The 24,181-nt window shown below is 33.9% G+C and overlaps 1 protein-coding gene across 1 annotated transcript in view; it reads left to right on the top strand.

The window, feature by feature from the left end:
* FUT9 (fucosyltransferase 9) overlaps positions 1–24,181 on the top strand; it is a 168,727-nt gene that overhangs the window by 85,152 nt on the left and 59,394 nt on the right. The window contains exon 2 of the mRNA XM_004264804.2: positions 7,997–8,085. The gene's annotated coding sequence lies outside the window, so the exon portion shown is untranslated. The remainder of the gene's footprint in view (positions 1–7,996; positions 8,086–24,181) is intronic.

Here is a 24,181-nt window from a genome sequence, read left to right as displayed (position 1 = left end):
TCACTGAATTTTCCCAAACATTTAAAGAATTATTAAAACCAATACTTCTCAAAGATCAGAGAGAGGGGAACACTCCCAGAGTCATTTTACGAGGCCAACATTATCCTAATACCAAAACCAGAAAATGATGCTACTAGAAAAGAAAACTATAGGCCAATATCCCTGATGAATATAGATGCAAAAATTCTCAGTAAAATACTAGCAAACAAAATTCAGCAGTACATTAAAAGAATTGTTCACTATGATCAAGTGGGATTTATTCTTGGGATGCAAGAATTGTTTAATATATACAAATTAATCACTGTGATACACCACATTAACAGAATGAAAGAAAATAATCATGATCATCTCAATAGACACACAAAAAAAGCATCTGACAAAAGTCAACATACTACATGAAAAAACCTCTTAACAAATTAGACATAGAAGGAACATATCTCAACATAATAAAAGCCATATATGACAAGCCCACAGCAGATATCAAACTCAATGGTGAAAGGTTGAAAGATATTCCTCTAAGATCAGGAAAAAGACAAAAGTGCCACTCTCACCACTTCTATTAATCATAGAACTGGAAGTCCTAGCTAGCGCAATCAGGCAAGAAAAAGATATAAAAGGCATTAGAATTGAAAAGAAAGAACTAAAAGTATCTCTATTTGCAGATAACACGATTTTATATACAGAAAATTCTAAAGACCACACCAAAAAACTGTTAGATCTAATCAACGAATTCAGTAAAGTTACAGGATACAGAATTAACATGCATTTCTATACACTAACAGCAAGTTTTCTGAAAAAAATAAGGAAATTGATTCCATTTACAGTAGCATCAAAATCAATACAATGCTAAGAAATAAATGTAGAAAAGGAGGTGAAAGATCTCTCCTACAAGATGTTAATGAAAGAAGTCAAAGGAGACACAGTTAAATGGAAATGCATCCTGTGTTCATGGATTAGAAGAAATAATGTTAAATGACAATACCACCAAAAACTATCTATTAATGACAATACCACCAAAAGCGATCTAAACCTATAGATAGTTTTGTATTTCTTACAGAAGTAGAAAAAACACTTCTAAAACTTATGTGAAACCACAAAGAACCCCAAATAACAAAGAAATCCTGAGAAAGAAGAACAAAGTAGGAGGCATCACACGTCTGGATTTCAAGCTATACTATAAAGTTATAGTTATCAAAACAGTATGGTACTGGCATAAAAATAGACACATAGATCAATGGAACAGTATTGAGAGCCCACAAATAAACCAAAGCATATATGTATGGTCAACTAATATTTGACAGGCTATCCAAGAATACTCAGTGGAGAAAAGACAGCATCTTCAATAAATGGTGCTGGGATGATTGGACATTCACATGTAAAATAATGAAACTGGACCCCTGTATTACACCACTCAAAAAAATTAACTCGAAATGGATTAAATGAAAATGTCAACTTGAAAAGATATCTGCACCTCCATATTTATAGCAGCATTATTTACAATATTGAAGATATGGAAACAACCTAAGTGTTCACTGATGGATGAATGAATAAAGAAGTTGTGGTGTGTATAGATATAGATATAGATAAAGATATATAATGGAATATTATTAAACCATATAAAATCAAGAAATCTTAACATTTTCAACAACATGGATGGAACTTGAAGGCATTATGCTGAGTGAAATATGCCAGACAAAGACAAATACTATATGATCTCACTTATATGTGGGATCTAAAAAAAGAAACCTCATAGAAACAGATGTCAGACTTGTGGTTACCAGAGATGGAAGGTAGGGGGAGGGAGAATTGGAGGAACTTAGTCATAAGGTACAAACTTCCAGTTATAAGGTAGATAGTACTAGGGGTGTAATGTACAACATGATGACTATAGCTAACACTGCTGTATGATATATAGGAAAGCTGTTAAGAGAGTATATCATAAAAGTTCTCATCACAAGGGGAAATTTTTTTCTTCTTTCTTTTCTTTTTATTGTGTCTATATGAAATGATGGATGTTAGCTAAACCTATTGTTATAATCATTTCACAATATATGTAAATAAAACCATCGTGATGTATGCCTTAAACTTATACACTAATGTATGTCAATTATTTCTCAAAAACTGGAAAAAAGGTTCCCCATACACACGTTAAAACAATCTGTGTCTTTTCTCACTAACCAGCATAAGATCACCATAAATATGTGGGAATAACTGCTCCAATCCCAATAACAGAACAGCACCTGTCATAGTAGGTATTCAATAAATGTTTGGTAGGGATATATGTATGCATATGGCTGATTCACTTTGTTGTACAACAGAAACTAACACAGTATTGTGAAGCAATTATACTCCAATGAAGATCTATTAAAAAATAAATAAATGGTTAAATAAATAAATATTTTAAAATGTGTGTACATTCTACATTACATTTATGATATATCTCTATTTTGGAATAAAAATTTTTAGTCCCGAGCTGTGAACTGTATTATCTCTGTCCTCCTTATCTTTGCTCATGCTGCACTGCTTAGTTATCATGCAACGTTCACTTTACACAGCCTATTTTCCATTAAGCTTCAGCCAAGTGAAATTGAATGCTGGAACATTTGTGACCCTAGCCAGACATTTTGTGCAAATTTCTTCATTTCTTTCTTCACTTTCTCCTCTTGACTATGAACACTTCAAGGGCAGGAGAGTGTTTTAGTCAGCCTTTTAGCCATAGAATCTAGCAGCTGTTACATAGAATGCATTTAGAAAAATGTATGTTGAATTTAAAAAGACTTAAAGACCCAGTCTAGTAATTCTGAAGTCAAAAAATTCTATTTAAAGTACAGCCATAGGAATTGGCTCAACAACCTCTTCTGGCAGCAAATTTCATTTATTACTATAAACTGCATAAAGTAATTGTCTTTATTTGTTCAAAATTCAATGTCCTTTAATCACATCTGGTGAATCAAATTAAGGAACTTACTCTTATTAAGGGAGTTCAATTTTGAATATAACTGAGATGTTTCTAAGAGCATCACTCAGAGTCCTTTAAAATTTTTTTCTTCATAAGAAAAGTAATGCTCCATTTGGCTATTTTCCTATTCTTTCATTTATAAGAATCATATAGTGCTTTTCTTAATCATTTATACTATCTTTAATCAATTGGCTCAACAATTATTTTAAAATATTACATAAAACAAGTATGTGTCCATATTATTTCCCCTTTGGCGAATTTTACCCTAAGTGACTAAAGTACCCTACATAATATATCTAAGTAATTTTAATTTTTCTATTCATCCTTTGTTAAAGAAAAAAAAAAACTGCTCTATAATGAAAGCTCCAAAATGCATTTGAGTTTGTGAAATGGTGAAATTAATGAGTAGGATTTTATACTTTACTCAAATATATCCGAAATCCAAACACTTCTCTTCATTGTCACTGTCCCCAAATTTACAACCACCATCATATCTCAACTCAACTACTGCAATATCCTTTGGAGGCTACTGCTTCTGGACTTGCTTTTTCTACTATTCGAAGTGATCTTTTTATTTTTATTTTTTTGTTTGTTTATTTGTTTGTTTGTTTTTGCTGTACGCGGGACTCTCACTGCTGTGGCCTCTCCCGTTGCGGAGCACAGTCTCCGGATGCGCAGGCTCAGTGGCCATGGCTTACGGGCCCAGCCGCTCCGCGGCATGTGGGATCTTCCCAGACCGGGGCACGAACCCGTGTCCCCTGCATCGGCAGGCGGACTCTCAACCACCGCGCCACCAGGGAAGCCCTCAAAGTGATCTTTTAAAATTTTAATCAGATTGTGCTAGTCCCCTGGTCAAAACTCTCCTATCTCCATTGTATCACAAAGTGTGAACTCCTTACAGTGGTCTCTGAGGCCCAGTGTCACCTGGTCACTATCTACCTATCAACCCCCAGCCCCACCACCCCTCCCCTACCCCTGGGCCCTGGGTCACTACACTACAGGCACGCCGTTGTTGTTTCCCACCCCCTACTTGAATATGCTGTGCTTGTTTCTGCCCTGGCCCTTTGACCTAGTGTCCCCTCTGTTTATCTTCAGTTTAAATGTGACCTCCTCCAGGAGGCCTGCCTTCCCTGACTATCTCTGCTCAGGGAGACACCCAATCCTGTTGTTGTGGCCACTCTCTGCCGACACCTCTCACAGTCAGTTCTTTTGCAACTCTATCTCTGCCTGATGGCCCTGCTATTCGGTCTGCCCTGGATCTTGGCTTCCAGGCCCATCAGAGTCTCTGCTGTTACATACATTGCTACTTCCCACTTCTGACACCTGCTTAAAGCTGAAAACCTCACAAACCTCTGTGGCTGTCATTTTGCTCCCATTTAGACCCAACTTTTCTCAATTCATTGTCCATGCCACACTATAGCCTAGGAAGTCTTGGGATTCTAAACTGTGCCTGTTCATGCCCTGGGACTCCCATGACTCTACTGGGTCACCATCGAGTGTTGGCATGGGATTATACAGCACAGCAGTCTCTTCCCAAATGCATAAGCAAAAACCCTTAGAATTCCCTCAACTTAACTAGGAGTTTCTAAAGCTTCTTCCCTGGGAGGTTTGGACTCAAAAAGCTGGGAGGAAAAAACAAGAGCTGTGGTAGCCACTTTCTCCTTCCGCTGTGGTCTTCTTCACTCTCCCTCTTCTGGCATTTCTCATAAGAAGAGGCAAAGAAGGCTTTCTTCCTAATGCTCTTTCTACAGGATTGAAACTGCTCTATATAAAATTTTATGCAGACTTTGTCAAACAAACATCAAGATGAAAAGTAAAAATCAGTGAATCATCTTTAAGTTTCACCTTAGTGTTTCATCCTCACTAAGCCTCTGGATCTTGGCAAAACATCCAAATCACCTCTATATGTAAAAGAGAACTAAAGGAATTTAGAAATCCTTCTCAAGACTGCCTGACTTTAAGCTGTACATCAAAATAATGCTTTAAATGACAGAAACTGAGTGTCTGTCCCCACCTCTACCCCAAGTCAGGCAGATGCCTTGACTGTTCTATGAAGAAAAACACAAGTATGTAGGAATGCAAAAGAGAAAAATATATTGTCATTGTTTGACTGGGTTAGACATAAATGTAGGAAACTTAAGAGAATAATAGTGTCCTCGCATGTAATGCAGGAAGAACAGAGATAATAACTTTATTCAGATAAAACTTTACCAACAAAAAATAATAGCAATATAAGAGTAACTCCATAACTTGAGTGTTATTTATTCAGCATGCTGAGTCATTATTAAATCGTAGCCATGATTTGGGAAATACACACATGCACACATGTACTTGTTGGCTTTCATTACTTGCTCTCAATATAGATAGGATTCTAAAGGTTTGATTTTTCTGACTTTCCAGCCAAGTTCATTTCAAATGCATCAGATGATATATTGGGTGGTAAAAACAGAGCAAGAATGGCATTTAATGCTGAGATAAAAAACCATAAAAAAACATTCACAGATGCTCAAATATCATAAGAGTCTGGAACCAGTTGACATAGATGTAAATCCCCCTTCTCTATTTTTCTTAATTTATTCGATATATTGATCCTTTATGTCAAGATTTATAACCAAAACGTTACATATGTTATATGCAATGATTTTATTTGTGGTTCTACTCACTTAACAACTCTAAGCACAAGATACATACAGTTTCAACAGAGAAACTTAATCTACCTTAAAAAAATCTCAATTTTTGTTTCAAACTGGGGACTCAAATAGTACTGAAAGTAAATATCAAGGCAGAATTATAAACAGTATTTAGGGAGCCATGTGCAAGGAAGACTCTTTTGAGTAGACACTTTGAAGTTAGGGCTGTATTTGACTCCCAGCTATAATACCTTTCAGCTCCTTAATGTGGACAAGTTGTTTGAATTATCTGAACCCTATAAGATGAGGAAAATAAAACCCACCTTACACTATTGTTGTGATGATTAAATGAGAATTACATACACCCAGAAAGGTCATTCAACCGCTATTACAAAATACAGACAAGTTTTTCATCTCCTTTCTCATACCTTTGAAAAGATAATAATTAGGTAAGATTTGATGTTAAAAATAAGCAGAAATGCCACGTCTATCCTCCACATTTTGTTTATCTTTAACTGTGTTTGCATACAATATTGAAGTGTAAATAAAGGGAGAAATATACTAAATTAAGGCAAAAATTAAACTTTTTTTTTTCTATTAAGCACAAGCCTAGGCTATGTGTAAATCCAGAAAGAAATCTGGCTGAATTTTGCTTTAAAATCTACTGAATTCAGGAAGAAAAAAAAAAAGTTAGGTGTTTGGGGGATATGCAGTGGGAACAAGAGATACGGGGACTGTGTGTGTGTGTGTGTGTGTGTGTGTGTGTGTGTGTGTGTGTGTGTGTGTGTGTACTGAGTACAAGATACCTAACCACTATTTTTAGTAACCTATAAGTATGAGGCTTCTTTGGGTATGTTTTACAGCAAAAAAAAAAAAATTGACAGGTAATAAATTCCCATAAGAGTTTTAGGAGGCACTATCTTAAAGAGAAAAATAAATCCACTTTTTATTTTACTTTAAATTATTCCATAGTTTGAAGATATTTGCTCTTGATTGGGGTGATGAATGTCAGTGGGTCGGTTTCCCACTTTGTATTAGATCTAATCTTCATTCATTACTGAATAAGTAATTCAATTAGGTTTGAAAGCACTTGCTCCATTTATATCCAATCATGTATGTGGGCAAGTGTCTTAGTCCATTTGAGCTGCTATAACGAAGTAACACAGCCTGGGTAGCTTATCAACAATGGATATTTATTTCTCACAGTTCTGGAGGCTGGCAGATTGGGTGTTTGGTGACAGCTTCCTGGTTCATAGATGCCGTCTTTTCACTGTGTTCTCACATGGTGGAAGGGCAAGGGAGCTCTCTGGATTCTCCTTTATAAAGACACTAATCCCATTCATAAGAGCTTTACCCTCATCACCTAATCACCTCCCAATACCACTACCTTGAGCATTAAGATTTCATCATATGAATTAAGAGGGGGAGGGGAGGGATGCAGACATTCAGACCATAGGAGCTGGCATACATCAACATGGTCTTTACTCTGTTAAGCATCCAGGTAATAATAAACATCCAGATGATTTAGTAACGTTTTATTTTGGTTTTTGTTTTTTGTGCTATAGACACAACTTATTCTTTAAGTGCAAAACATGAAAAATAGAGACCATGAAATATATTTAGTTAACAAGATATACTCATTTCCTTAGAGTTTTAAAGACACCATTTATTCTTTTTAGTAATATCTCTTTTATTGTACAGGCATAGCTCATTTTATTGTGCTTCACTTTATTGTGCTTTGCAAATACTGAGGTTTTTTTTTACAAATTGAAGGTTTGTAGCAACCCTGCATCAAGCAGGTCTGTCAGCGCTGTTTTTTTCCAACAGTATTTGCTCCCTTCATTTGTCTGTGTCACATTTTGGTAATTCTCCCAATATTTCAAACTTTTTCATTATTATTATACTTGTTAGGATGGTCTGTCATCAGCGATCTTTGATGTTACTATAGCAAAAAGATTGACTCGTTGAAGGCTCAGATAATGGTTAGCATTTTTTAGCAATAAAGTATTTTTAAATTAAGTTATGTACATTGTTTTTTAGACATAATGCTGTTACATAATAGGCTACAGTATAGTGTAAACATAATTTTTATATGCCCTGATATACCAAAAAAATTGTGTGATTCGCTCTGTTGCAACATCCACTTTATTGCAGTGGTCTGGAACCTAACCTGCAATTTCTCTGAGGTCTGCTTGTATTTTGAAATGACTTATGTAATTCAATAACATTTTCTCCAAAATTAAAAATATTCATAAATTAATATAAGAAAAGGACACAATAATACATAAAGATCTATGTTTGTAAGATATATTATTTCTTTTTGTTTTCTTTTGGTTATTTAGCTTCATATATATGACATCCAGCACATTTAACTAACATACTTATTTTTCTCTCTCTATCCTAACAGGTTTATAATGTAATAATTCAAGAATTTTATCATACCGTGGAGTAGCTTAACAACTGTCTATGTGCTTCCCATGATATGTTCTCTACATTGTAAGTATATACTTACTTTCTCAAGCTGGCTGGATTTTGAGAGAAATGTGTTCAATTAGAACTTATAGGTAACTTTGATTGTTTAAGAAGATTACAAGCTAAAATTCATCCCAAGTAAAGAATAGTTTTAGAAATTTATCTTATATGAAGAGATGTTCTGTGAATTTAGGTTTAACATTGTATCAAAGTTAAAACTTAATATAGTATGTCATGGTAGGTAGAATAATATACCCATGACATTTAGTTGTATTTTTATAAATATTATACTTAACATCCTTAAGGTTTCTATACTATTCTTTATTTTTCTAAAAGAAACTTTAAATATTGTACCAGTGAAATTTTATGCTAAGATATTAAAATTTCTTGAAATATCTTTTAAAAAATATAATGTGTAATATTTCAAAGTCAGGGCAACTTCTTTCTATATTAGTTATCTTTTTGAAAACTAGTTTCAGTTTTGGTAAGATGATACCTATACCACTAAATCTTTCATACTCGTGGTGTTTGTGTGTGTGTGTATGCATGCATACACATATATATGTGCGTATATGTACACACACAATTTCATTAATAAGCTATATAAAAAGAAGAAAAGTTGTCTTTGCTAAGTAAGGAAACCTCTTATTATTAATTTCACACTGCTGAAAAGTAAGGAGAAAGGTGAAAGTCTGGGGTTCTATGCTTTTTGAGTTAAGAAGTACTAAGAGAAGTGGGAAGGAAAGGAGGCAGCCCAACCCCTTTTTCCTCAGAAGAAAGTAAGGCATGAACTGGAGCCCTTCAGTAATCAGAAGTGTTGCCCACTTTACGGCGTGTTTAGGGCACCAGGAGATACTGTCAGACCTGCAATACCCATCTTGAGCCTTACTATCCATTCTTCCAGCCCTTTCCTTGATGGAGCCCCTGAGGATATAAAATCCATCAAAGGTGACTTGGGGGGCTTCCCTGGTGGCGCAGTGGTTGAGAATCCGCCTGCCGATGTAGGGGACACGGGTTCGTGCCCCGGTCCGGGAAGATCCCACATGCCGCGGAGCGGCTAGGCCCGTGAGCCATGGCCGCTGAGCCTGCGCGTCCAGAGCCTGTGCTCCGCAACGGGAGAGGCCACAACAGTGAGAGGCCCACGTACCACAAAAAAAAAAAAAAAAAAGGTGACTTGGAATTTAGTGACCCTTGATCCTTCTTCAGGAAGGCAGGAGAACAAGGGTGCCTGATTATATTGTGGGACTTGGAGTTAGTTTTGGTCAGGTTATTAGCATGCCATTTCAGAACACTTAATGCCTTCTGACATGAAATATAATTCTAATACATAATATGTGGTTCTAAAGCAGTGCTGTCTAAAGAAAACATAATGTGAGCCATATGCAATTTCATCTTTCTGGGGGCCACATTTAAAAAAGTGAAAAGAAGCTAGTAACATGGGTTTTAAGAATATATTTTACTTATTTAAAATATATTTAATAATATATTAAATATATTAAATATATTTTAAAATATATTTTATATATTCAAAATACAGTCATTTTAACATGTGATCATGTTAAATGTAAATCATGTAAAAAATATTAATGGGCCTTTTAACACCCTCTTTTTCATATTGTCTTTAAAATCCAGTGTGTACTTATAGTACATCTCAATTTTGATACTAAATTCTTACTGGATATACTTGATCTGTATTTAGATTTCATAAACTTTACAGTTGAAAAAAAAAGATTCACAAAGCCAAGTTTTCCCATATATACTTGAAAGTTTTTCAGTAACTAAATTGAGTATCAGTTTTTAAACTTAACTAATCAAAATTAAAAGCCATAGCCTCAGTCACACAGGCCACATTTTAAGTACTCGACAGTCCTATGTGACTAGTAGCTACCAAATTGCACCACTCTTTTCCAAAGAACTATTGATATAATGCTATAATTCTGCTACATAATGGATTTTGTAGGCCAATCTCAGGACACCAAAGGAGCATATCACTTTACAATTTTAATGAGAAAAAATGTCAAATCCTATACCTCTGACTTAAAATAAATTCTACAGAACCAGCTATTTATGAGAAATGATGGATAAGAAAATATACAAGGTCTAAACCTTCAATCTGTGGTATATTGGAATTTGGTTTTTTCTTACTTGCTTCAATGTACATGCTCTTTTGTCACTAAAGGAATTAGCTGAGCACAACCCTTTCTATTACAATGAGTGAATCAAAAACAAAAAAAATAATAAAATTTTTTAAAATGGCTCTGTGAAAGACACTGTTAAAAGAATGAAAATATAAGCTTCAGACTTGTAAATCACATATTGATAAAAATATATAAAGAACTCTTAAAAATTAATTTAAAAAATTGGTGAAATACCTGAACTTTATCAAAGAAGATATATGAAAGACCAATAAGCATACGGGAAGATGTTTAACATCATTAGTCATTAGCAAGCTACAAATTAAAACCACGATGAGATACCACTAGACAACTTTTAAAAGGGATACATTTTTTTAAAAATCTGACAATATGAAATGCTTTTGATCACAGAAATTTTAATTTATTGTTGAAGGAAATTCAAAATGGTACTGCACTTTGGAAACCTCTTTGTCAGTTTCTTTTAAAATTAAACATGCACTTACAATATGATTCAGCATTCTCACTCTTAGGTATTTACCCAAGTGAATTTAAAACTTAGTTTTACAGAGGAACCTATATGTAAATATTCACAGCAATTTTATTTATAAAATTGTCAAAATGCCAAAATAACTAAAATATATTTCAACTGGTGATTGAATGAACAAACTTAGTATACCTATACAATAGAATACTACTAACCTATAAAAAGGAAAGAATTATTGATTCAGGCACTATCATGGATGAATCTTAAATGCATTTTGTAAGTGAAAGGGGGGAGACCCAAATGACTAAATATTGTATGATTGCATCTGTATGAAATTCTAGAAAAGGCAAAACATAGAGATAGGAAGCAGATCAGTGGTGGCCAGCATTTAGAGATACAGGAGGATTGACTACAAAGTGATAGTGTGAGGACATTTTGGGGGTGATGGAACTGTACTGCACGGTACTGTGGTGATTGACAAGTGACTGTGTGCTCATCAAAACCCATAGAACCACACAACACAAAGAGTGAGCTATATAGTATGCTAATTAAAAATAGGGAAACAAATGGGATGCTGGAATATTCCAAGATGGAGTAGGGACTGTGTCAAATGAAACTAGCCAAATTACAAACATAAGCCGTAACTGAAGGCCATGGGAGAAACAAATCTACCCTAAGTAACTCTGAGAAACAATACTTTGGCAGGATAAAGACTGAAAAGCATAATGCTATAGAGAAAAATAACCAAACATAGACATACTCTATTTGATCTTTTTTTTTTTTTTCTCACAGGAGTACAGATGAATTCTGAAAATCACTTTGCATGTATACTGGGGTGAAACATACAAGTAAATAAATTGTTGAAAATGAAAGCTGGGCTTCTCATTGTCACATAAACAAAGGGAGATAACAAAAACTAACTTTGCAGTGATAGAGGTAGTGATATCAATATGAAGTCATTTTTATTTTAATTTACATACAAATAGATACAAAAACAAATATAGATATGTGTGCATACATGGGTATATATACATAGCATTTACTAGCTCTACCTACTGAAGGTCCTAGAAGCAGTAATGCCACAGTAGCAATGAACACACCTCATGCCCAGAGTTTAGTTTAAATACCATTCTGCAATAAAAATGGAACCAGTGCCCTCAGGAAAAATGGCTGATTCTAGAGCTAGGGCTGGAAAAACGCAAGATGAACCAGAAGCACTTTGTAGTGGCAGAAGGTGAAATAGTGGCAAAAAATTATTGAGGCATGTCAAAATGATACAGGAGCCAACCAGAAATAGTTCCCAATGACCAAAGCTGAAACATATTAAGCAAGAAAATAAAAATCATATTAGATGATAATCTAAAGGATAAAATATGTATTAATGATCCACAGTGATGTAAATAAATGGTTGAATAGATAAATGACAGAGAAGACAAAAATCTTTCTTACACAAAAATTCCAATTCACTCACCTCCCATATTGAAGCTTAATTCCTCTCCCCTTGAGTGTGGGCTAAACTTCACTACTCAGAGAGTATGGAAATGGGGAAAAAAGGTAACTTTTCTGTGGCAAAACATGGCCGCCTTCATTGAGTGATCAATGTTATCATCTCCAAGATAAGTCATGTTGATACCAAGTACCTTGGTATGATATGATGAGGATATTCTACTTCTGTGATATTTTTCCCCCAAACCCATAGCCGTATTCTAGTCTTGAGAAAAATATGAAATAAAGCCAAGTTGAGGGACATGCTACAAAATGCCTCACAGTACTCTTCAAAAGTTTCAAGGTCATGAAAGGAAAGACTGAGAAACACAGCTGAGGAGATGAAAGAGATATTATGACTTAATGCAGTATGGTATCCTAGATACCATACTGATCTTGAAACACAAAAAGGGCATTAGTTGGGAAAACTGGTGAAATCCAAAAAAGCCTGTAGTTTAGGTAATATTGTACTAGCTTTCCTTGTTTTGACAAAGGCACCACCATTATGTTAACAGTGGGACAAGCTGGGTGAAGGAAACTATCTGTACATCCTTGAAACTTTTCTGAAAATAGCAACTTGTCATAAAATAAAGAAATCTTTAAGATGAATTACAAATTTTTAATACTTGCTCAGCAATAAATCTACTTTAGGAAGAGTCCTCTCATATGTAATCTCATCGTTTCTACCCTAGTATAAGTATATTTTGCCATTTTTACCTATTTAAGTCATTAAGAACCTCTGTTCTTTTTTTGCCATAAAATGTTCAATCATGACTTAAAATTGGAGAATTATAAGAGCTCTTCACATACATTTGCATAATTAACAATTCATACCATTTGAACCATTCAAAGTTATGATTCAATTTTAATAATTTTGTGGCCATTTGGTTCCATATTCTTGACAATACTGTCTTGCTGGTTATATAGGCATTAGTTTTTATTACATAAATGGCTGTGTGTTCAGATACCAGATAAACCAATAAGTGGCCAAAATAACTCTAATGCCATTTTAAAAGTAGGATAATTAAGGACTCGTGTACTTTATCCAACACAATAATAATATTGTATTATAAGGCCCAAATTCTCTTACACTTTTTTAAGAGTTTAAAGGTTTCTTTATACACATCAACCTTCAGTAAGCATATAAAGTAGGAAATTCAAATCACATTCCTTGCTTGTAAATAAAGAAGTCTCTGAGAGGTTAAGTGATTTGCCTAGAGACAGGTAGCTTGTAAGGATTGAGCATCTACACAGAACACACCTTGCTTAAATTAATCCTTTGGCTTTTGTAGCACTTCATAAAGTCCACTCCATATGGAAATATTCTTGTTGGCTAGAGTATGTCATTGTTTTTAGTTTTTGTTTTTTTAACTTCCAGAGATGACCAAGCTCTTTTCCTTAATTTAAATGAAATTATAACAAATTTTATTTCATTTAAAAAATATATTAGTCATGTGTAAAGCCAAAAATCTCACCTGGAATATCTTTCTGTTGAACTTCAAAATCTGACCTAGGCTACTAGACTGGAAATCACTGTTGCTATATTACTTATGTTGTGTTAGATACAGTATGCTTTCACTTTAAGGAAATCTAATATATGAGAATCAAAAAAATCACAAAATACATAAACTGAGAAGTGATTTTTTTAAATTATAAAATGTCTCACAAAAACATGTATCATGGCTTTTCTTCGATAACAATCTTCCCTGGGACAATTTCATTACAGTTATACATAGTATTTAAGAAAAAATAGATTCATTTTATAAAGCAAAGCATATACCCTTGGACATTGTGATTCTTTTCTTTGGTACTTGCATCACTATGCCTGTCTGCTGCAATTTCTCTAAGTAAGAGTGATCTCATAATCTATAGGCAGTTTTAAAATGGAAAAAATTTATAGCATACTCTCACTTATCAATAAATCAGGCTTTCTCCCTATTGCTTTCCAATCACAATGCAGACTTCTAGCAGAACTTATTTTATTAGGTAATTTGAAAATACTTTATTAGGCTAGTTGAAAAGCTTCTTGAATATGAGAGGATGATAAATAATAAAAGAAGATACACCAATAGAAAACATGTTTTATACCTTTGAATAATAGTATAGTAGGTACAGAAGACAAATGCAAAATCAATCTAATTCATCCTATGCCTAAATCTCATTTGATATCTATTACAATGCATAAAGATGCATTGAAAGGAAGATCCCCAAATCTCTCTCTCTGCCATATTTGAATGCTTAGAGCATTTGATATCTGTTACAATCTCATTTGGTATCTGTTACGATGCATAAAGATGCACTGAAAAGAAGATCCCCAAATCTCTCTCTCTACCATATTTGAATACTTAGAGCTCTCACTATTTTCTTTCTTATAATCTAAATTCCTTCTACCATAGTGAAAGCCTTATTTCATTTTTGTTTAGTTGTTGTTGCTGTTCAAGAGGTTATTCAGAAGAGTTTCTTTTTATAAGACCTGTCTCGTTTATACTAAGCCTTCCTACTATACTGCCTGGTATGTAATAGGTACTTAAAAACACTTGCAGTATTGAATTTCTAAAAAAAAAAAAATGCCATCGAGCACATTTGTACTCAAAACACAGTCGGATGTTAATTTAAAATTTGCGACTTTAAATTAATGTCATTTAACCCCCCCCCCCAAACGAATACAGTGACTTCTCCATTCTTATGTTTGGAATGTCATAATCTATCTCGAAGTAAATCTCTATGTTGCTAAAGGGTGAAATCTGGCATATGCCCCTTTGGTTTTATGGATGTACCATATCACATATTCATTATGTTCAGAGTCGAGGTTGAAGATGGAAAACTTACGTGATATCGTACATGATAAAGTGAGGGGAACTTACCAGTAAATCTTCAAGGAGCAGAAAATAAGTGATGTGCTGGATAGCCAGAAGAATTTTAGGAAAGTAGTGATCTGTATTCAACATTAACTTGTTTACTATGCTGTGATAAAACACCTCTCCATCTAAAACTTCAGAAATACCTGCCAACTATGTCTTGTTTGAAAGTTTCAGAGGAAATTAAGCGACCTAATCCCACATCCAGGTCAAAGCAATCAGAGGGAAAGAAACATTTATGGTAGATAAGACATGAGTGGAATTGGAAAATCTCCAGTGTAGAAATTCAGAGCACTAAATAATCAGGAGTTTATAAAACCCCTAGAAATCTCAGAAATCTTTTGGGACATTGAAATTATTATGGAACATGGAATAATTGCTTAGAAACATCAAATACAGAGACTGCTATTTACACCTATGTTACTTTTTTTTTTCTTACATCTTTATTGGAGTATAATTGCTTTACAATGGTGTGTTAGTTTCTGCTTTATAACAAAGTGAATCAGTTATACATATACATATGTTCCCATATCCCTTCCCTCTTGTGTCTCCCTCCCTCCCACCCTCCCTATCCCACCCCTCTAGGTGGTCACAAAGCACCGAGCTGATCTCCCTGTGCCATGCGGCTCCTTCCCACTAGCTATCTATTTTACGTTTGGTAGTGTATATACGTCCATGCCACTCTCCCACTTTGTCACAGCTTACCCTTCCCCCTCCCCATATCCTCAAGTCCATTCTCTAGTAGGTCTGTGTCTTTATTCCCATCTTACCCCTAGGTTCTTCATGACATTTTTTTCCCTTATATTCCATATATATGTGTTAGCATACAGTATTTGTCTTTCTCTTTCTGACTTACTTCACTCTGTATGACAGACTCTAGGTCTATCCACCTCACTACAAATAACTCAATTTCATTTCTTTTTATGGCTGAGTAATATTCCATTGTATATATGTGCCACATCTTCTTTATCCATTCATCGGATGATGGACACTTAGGTTGTTTCCATCTCCTGGCTATTGTAAATAGAGCTGCAATGAACATTTTAGTACATGACTCCTTTTTTTTTTTTTTTTTAGCATTTTAATGAATTTATTTTTCATTTTCATAATTTTTTTTTAATATCTTTATTGGGGTATAATTGCTTTACAATGGTGTGTTAGTTTCTGCTTTATAACAAAGTGAATCAGTTATACATATACATATGTTCCCATATCCCTTCCCTCTTGTGTCTCCCTCCCTCCCACCCTCCCTATCCCACCCCTCTAGGTGGTCACAAAGCACCGAGCTGATCTCCCTGTGCCATGCGGCTGCTTCCCACTAGCTATCTACTTTACGTTTGGTAGTGTATATATGTCCATGCCTCTCTCTCGCTTTGTCACAGCTCACCCTTCCCCCTCCCCATATCCTCAAGTCCGTTCTCTAGTAGGTCTGTGTCTTTATTCCCATCTTACCCCTAGGTTCTTCATGACATTTTTTTTTTCTTAAATTCCATATATATGTGTTAGCATACGGTATTTGTCTTTCTCTTTCTGACTTACTTCACTCTGTAGGACAGACTCTAGGTCTATCCACCGCATTACAAATAGCTCAATTTACTTTCTTTTTATGGCTGAGTAATATTCCATTGTATATATGTGCCACATCTTCTTTATCCATTCATCCGAAGATGGGCACTTAGGTTGTTTCCATCTCCGGGCTATTGTAAATAGAGCTGCAATGAACATTTTGGTACATGACTCTTTTTGAATTATGGTTCTCTCAGGGTATAGCCCAGTAGTGGGATTGCTGGGTCATATGGTAGTTCTATTTGTAGTTTTTTAAGGAACCTCCATACTGTTCTCCATAGTGGCTGTACCAATTCACATTCCCACCAGCAGTGCAAGAGTGTTCCCTTTTCTCCACACCCTCTCCAGCATTTATTGTTTCTAGATTTTTTGATGATGGCCATTCTGCCTGGTATGAGATGATATCTCATTGTAGTTTTGATTTGCATTTCTCTAATGATTAATGATGTTGAGCATTCTTTCATGTGTTTGTTGGCACTCTGTATATCTTCTTTGGAGAAATGTCTATTTAGGTCTTCTGCCCATTTTTGGATTGGGTTGTTTGTTTTTTTGTTATTGAGCTACATGAGCTGCTTGTAAATTTTGGAGATTAATCCTTTGTCAGTTACTTCATTTGCAAATATTTTCTCCCATTCTGAGGGTTATCTTTTGGTCTTGTTTATGGTTTCCTTTGCTGTGCAAAAGCTTTGAAGTTTCATTAGGACCCATTTGTTTATTTTTGTTTTTATTTCCATTTCTCTAGGAGGTGGGTCAAAAAGGATCTTGCTGTGATTTATGTCATAGAGTGTTCTGCCTATGTTTTCCTCTAAGAGTTTGATAGTTTCTGGCCTTACATTTAGGTCTTTAATCCATTTTGAGCTTATTTTTGTGTATATACCTGTGTTACTTTTGTTATTTTACAAACACTAAAGCAATATTTAAAAACTCATAAAAATGTATTATACTCAGAATCCAACCCACCCCAGAAATTCACATAGCTTTTCGTCTGTTTCCTTTCATTTCTAATCCATATGTATACGCAATTTTACATAGCATAATTATAGTTGTGTGTTTTGATTTTGTACTCAATGCCAAATCATGAACACTTTAACATATTCATTATTTTATGTGTCCTTATAATGACTGTTTACTTAGCTCTTTTCTTATCATAGATATTTGGGTGTTGGTGGATATATATATATATAACACTTCATTTTAAATACCTGTATTTATCAAACATTTTTGTCCTTATTTTGGATCTTTTTCTCTTGCAGAGGAAGTAGAATTCTGGCTTAAGGGTCATTCTCTAGATACTCAGAGTATACTAGGTATGTAGCTATGGAAAAGGTTCTAAATTTTCCTAGTCTTGCTTTCATCAAATGACAAATGAAAATAAAAATAGGATTTCTATTGTAGAATTGTTAAGAGGATTAATTGCAAAAATGTATAAGATTATGCAGAGCATCTATTTGGGCAAATTCCTAGAAATTAAACTATCGAGGTAAAGAATATGACTACACATATTCTTTCCAAAACTGTTAGACAAGTTGTTAACTTCCAGAGTATTCAGCTGCCAAAAAGATGAAAACCAGTCTTCAATACCTTAAACAAAAAACGACAAAGCTGAATTGATTGCTAACTTAAGGAAGGGGGAAATATATTGGTGGGGCAAAGGCTCTCAGAGCAGAGAGGACTGCTGAAGTTTTGAAGTTTGAAAAATGCTCACTCAGTCAAGCAGAAAAATATTTATGCCACCCCTTACACTCTTCTGTAGATGTAAGACATTGAAAATTATAAATTACATGCAATGAGTTATCAGTGTTTGAGGCATTTGAAATCAAAATGTTCTCTGCCTCTGCTTTCAACTAGGAGATTGAACATATTTACATGTGTTCATAATTTCAAACTACACCTTGAACTCATGTCATTTGCTATTATCAATGTACTTATTTGATCTAAATAAATTCTATGGAGCAGAGGCAATGCCATCTCTGCATTCTTTAATTTTCTTGTAGGGCTTAGAGCGTGTCCAGGCAGACAATGAGAAACATAAATTGATTATTAAAAGGGAAATGAACAACAATTATTATCTGTAATAATATTAAATAACTGAGTAGGGAATTTAAATCTAAGGGTCAAGGCTTATTAACCTAAATAATACTTCATATAAAAACTGTTTTTATGAAGTTTCAGATTATTATTTAGCCTGAGAATCAATAATTTCTCTTTTTGGAAACTACTTTTTCTTTAATAATTGTAAAGGACTTCTTGAGACAAATTTAAATCAATATATTTTAAAAGTAACAGACTCAACTACATAATTATCAAAAACTTCAGGATAACAGAACAAATACTATAAACAAGTAAAATGTTTTTTTAATTTGAAAACTTGGGAGATTATATTTACAAAAATTACATTAGACAAGGGCTTAATTTTATAAAATGAAAAGAGTGTCTACAACTTAGTTACAAAAAGAGACAATACAATAAAAGGGGCAAATAAAGTCTGAATAGTCATTTCATAATAGGGGAAATAAAAATGACCCACAAAAAAAAGGAAATAATGTCCAACCTTACTAAATATTTAATAAACAGGAAAATGCAATTTTGTGGTTTCATGAGATATTTTTTAATTAACATAATTTTAAACGGTTCATAACATCCATTGTTATCAAGGGTTGGTGGAAAATTAATTCTAGGTGGAAATGAGGTGAGCCTTTCTGGACATCATGATGGTGGCATTTATAAAATTTAAAGAACATATATCATTTGACCCAGTAATTCTACTTCTAGTAGTTTATTCATCAAAACCATTTGTACACACCACCAGGAAACCAGCCCCAAAATGTTTATTGTAAATTTAGAATGAGAAAGGATCAAAAACAATCAAATTAATATGGAAAGACCAAAATACATAATGGTATATCCTTACTAATTAATACTAAGCAACCATTGAAAATAATTTGGTGACTATATAATGACAAAATAGAGTATCAAAGTCAAGTTATTCAGTGTAAAAAACAAGTCTCAGAATAATGGGCTCAATTATCTAGCATATGTATGTATATATCAATATATCTGGACACATACCAGTATATATAAAGTTAATGAAAAAATTCTAGAAGGATATATGCTAAACTGAGACAAAGATGATTATCTATTGGAGAGGAAAGTGGGTTGAATAAGTGGAAAAATAAAATTGGGCATTAACTGTTTATTCCATGTATTCTTGAATTGTTTCAATTTTAATAATAAAAAATATATTACTTGTATACATTTTATTATAAGTCAGGCAAATATAGATACTACATAGTTAAATGTTTTCAGAGAAATTTATTGATTATCTGTTAATAATTGGTTAGAATTTTTGAACCTTTTGTTAAATAATTAAGCCTTTGTTATTATGTGTTTCTGAAAATCATACTGATAGGGCTTAGCTTTGGCTGGAGTCAAATCTTATGAGTAAATTAGATATCAATTGGAAGAAAAAAATCAGGCCCTCCTCAGTAGTACCACATTGAGGGTTGGAAGAGGTAGTGAGAATCTCAATCAGTATATTTGTTGGAAGGCTAATTTCTTTGATTTGAAAAATCATTTTTATTTGAAAAAGAAGTGAAAAATTTAAATTTTATTTTCTCTGCTGTGAGAGAAATTCTTGTGTAAATTTGTAAAATATTACAAGACTTCACCTGTATCCACCTGGTTATAACACTTGTATTAAATAAGAAAGAAGAAGAATGAAACCTGGTGTGAATGCAATGTCTCATTAGAAGACTGTGCCTACACCATTAATTATATGTCCTCCCCACCATCCATCTTGAATGGCTAAGTAACACAATTTCTGAGTCTCCATGCCTTGAAAAACTTAATAGCCTTCTATCTTTTGTGAAAGTACCTCTCGAAAAGGCAGAAATGGAGATGTCCTAGTTCTTGGACATTAAAACATGCTGTAGATTCACTGCAAGTATCTGAAACTTTCAGATACTTCAATTGTTGCTACAATTATTAATACTCAACCTGGCTTTAAATATTCCTCCTTAAAGGATACAGAAATCATTATTTTTTCCCTTAGGAGTAATGCACTAAATATTTTTTCTTCAATACAATTTTAATTGAACTACATATACAAGTTTTCAAACTTAGTGCGAGGATAGAACAGGTGTTCATTGTCTTTCTGACTCATTTTAAAGCTGTCTCTTGTGCAGTGTCAGAGGAAGCCCTTGGAACTTTGTCTTTTTTCTTCCTTGATAATACAACTTGTCGCATGTTACTCTCCAGCCATTTCTAGACTCACTATTTTAGAAGTTCTTCAAAATTTAACCTTTTTGTACTCTGACTCTATTCAGGGAACCAGTACATCAGAGTGGTTATCCTTGCTTGTAAAACTGAGTCAATAATAGTACCAACCTCATTGTGTTGATTTGAGAACTGTATGAGATGACATATATTAATACAAGGCCCAGTGCCTAACTTACATGAAATCATTAATAAATATGAGCTGCTAGTGTTATTTTCTTTCCATGAGTTCCTAGATACCTTCTGTTCGAAAATGTCACTACAAACTGCTACACTTTGCTCCTTTTCCATTTTAAATTTTGTGTTGCTTCAGTTGCCTACCAAACACCTGTATGAAGAAAACTGAAAAAAAAAATGAGTAGAACATACCATGAATGACTATTTCCCAAAATTCAGCTATCGAGAATTGTACGGATAATACTTGAAAAGGTGGTTTGATTTTCCTCATTTTCCAACTTGTTTTTCCCTTTCCTTCTTCTTCCCTATTTATGTTTGAAATGGCTGCTAACACTAACCAGTAAAGTTGTGCAGACTACGGGTGTGGTGATATTACACTCCCCCAAATACACACACACACACACACACACACACACACACACCTTTGTTTTGGATCATTGTTGAGCTTAATCATAATTCTTTAACCAAAAGAAGAAATCAGGCATTTGTTTCAAATTCCCATCTCTGAGGAAAAAGCTCTATCAAGACAGCTTACCTCTCATTCTGCTGCTTCTTGACCTTTAGAGGAGGTATGTGGTTGTTTCATAACCTGGGGATACTTCAGGGAATCCCAGCTTCCACACATGCATTCCCTGAGTCTTCTGGGAGTCCCTCCCACAAATCCCCTGAAGAAATCAAGATTGAGAAAAGATTTCCTATTACTTTGCAGATATCACAGAAACCAAAAGAAGTCATCTTTCTCCTTTACCTTATAACACAGAAATTTTCTCTCCTGTTCCCAAACAAGTAAACCATTTCTCTAATGTATGGAGAGGAATTAGGAAAGGGCAGTCATCTAAAATTTACCAATTGCCTAAAACATGTCAGTAAATTACAATGATTATTTTTGAGTATCACCATAGTCTTACGAAGAGGTTATTATAGTCTCCATTTCTCATCTGAACAAGCCTCCAAGTCATTGGAGATTTGCCTAAGTCCCAACATGAAATGGAGCAAAGACAAATGATGCCATTTATCAATTGTTTGTATTTCCCTCCTGCCTCCCTACAAAATCCCCAAATTCCCTGTAATACACTGTTTGTCCTCTCTATCATTTGCATCACTTGATGTTGGAAGAAATATGAAAGTCTTTTGTTTCTTATGTTACAGTTTTTGTAACATTTTTTTCTACAAGCTTTAATAGTTTACTTGGGGTGGGAATTCTTTTCCTCTTCATTTAAATACTCAACATCATTCAAGGAAATTAGCAAAAAAAAAAAAAAAGTTTTCGAGAACTTACATATCTACTATTCTTTTCCTAACAAACATTTATAAGCCGTTTCTGAAAATCAGCAAAGTGTCAGATTTTCTGCCCCAAATAGAACGTGTCCTTCTCTGGTTTCAGCTGCATGTTGCAGTGTATTTGTTATGTGTAGGTGTGCATTCCACAGCAGAACCATCGTTCACATAATAGAGGAAGATGAATTAAAGTGTAGAAGACACATAATATGGGAGAATATCTTCAGTATCTTCTCAAAAAAGCTGAAAATTATCCCTGGACTGGTGAATGGGGAGGGGTGACAATTTGGGGGCTTATCAACACTCCGCTAGATACTTTTGCTGGTAATTTATGCTTAGTCAATTTTGTTTTGTTATTTTCTGTTTTTAGTAATTTGGACACATTTTCTTTTGATGTGAGGAAATACTTTATAATGTGTTTTGAGATACTTTAATAGAATTTGTGCTAAAATGTATGAAGCACATATCAGTCCCTATAAGCTCTCTTAAAAATCTTGTGAAACATAATCACCCTGAGCAAAGCTCTATTTGCAGACTCTTATTCTAAAAATGAAAAGCAGATATGCAAATATCATTCTGTTTGGTTCAGAGCATTTTTCTTTTTATTAATATCCTTGCACATTCAAGGACAGTATGGACCATTTGTGTATGTGGTGTGTGTCAGGGGTGTGTGTATGTGCATATGTTGGGTAATGATATAAAATGTATATCTTATTGTGGGTCATAGTCAAAAACTTTAAATGCCATTTTGCCCCCAAAGAATAGCACTGAAGAAGTAGAACTCTTAAGAAACTTTTCCCAAATCTGGAAACCCAATCCTTTGCTTTAAACACGATCTTCACTCCTGTGATGCTTTACTTAAATAGCCATGAAAGTAGCTAGAAGAAGAGTACAGGATGAAGTAAAACTAAGAAAAGGAAAAGTAATGAAATCATTGCAAACACTTTAGTAGCCAGTTGATTTTTTTAATAATACAAACATATCTTAAAATTCAGTAATAAATGGTGAAAGCAGATTAGTAGGGCTCAGACCTCAACCCTACAACTTGCTGTTTGAGGAACCCTGGACAGTTATTCAAACACATGAAGCTGTACATCCTCATCTATGATATGATGGTTAAATTACCTCTGTATCTTTAGACAGTTAACAGAATTAAGGTGTATAATTCATACATTGAACTTAGTGCCTCACAGATAATAAATTTTCAACAACTATTAACTGATATTTCTACAGGAGGGATTACAAAGTACTAATTTATAGACAGACCGACCTAAGATTGTTTGTTTTGTTTTGTTTTATCTGGTTTTGTATGCTTGTATAGTTTATATGCTCTTAAAATTATTTGCAAAATTAGTAGTCTCTTAAGTGAAAAGTAAATTTTGCTCTTTGATCTTTGAAGAAACATTATTTTTTGTAAGTTCTCTATGGTCTAATGCGATAGTTTCACTTAATTTTTTACTCTAAAAACTTGATAGTTGAACTAAATAGGAGTGATTTTTAAAAAGATTTCAGACTGATATGAAGTTCTTCCTTTTTCATGACTTCTAAATAGAGAAGGCCACAAAACATGAGACTGGCAAATTTTTTAAAAATATATCAGACACATGAGTTTTGGAGAGAGTTGCAAGAGAAAAATAAAGAGATGTGAACAGATAAAAACTACATGTTTAAAATACGGTATTTTTCTGATTATAAATTAACATATGTTCATTATAAAAATGCAGTTAATACAAAAAATAAAAAGAACAATGTTAATATCTTGGTGCATGGGTTTTAAAGGTATTTTTGTGCATATATACAGCTAATAGATTATTTTACTTGGATTATACCATACATAGAGTTTTATACATTTCTTTTGTCTT

Source organism: Orcinus orca, chromosome 12 (assembly GCF_937001465.1).
Source record: "Orcinus orca chromosome 12, mOrcOrc1.1, whole genome shotgun sequence".
NCBI classification, from domain to species: Eukaryota; Metazoa; Chordata; class Mammalia; order Artiodactyla; family Delphinidae; genus Orcinus; species Orcinus orca.
Note: the sequence above shows the minus strand (reverse complement) of the source record. Positions and strands in the feature narration are given on the sequence as shown.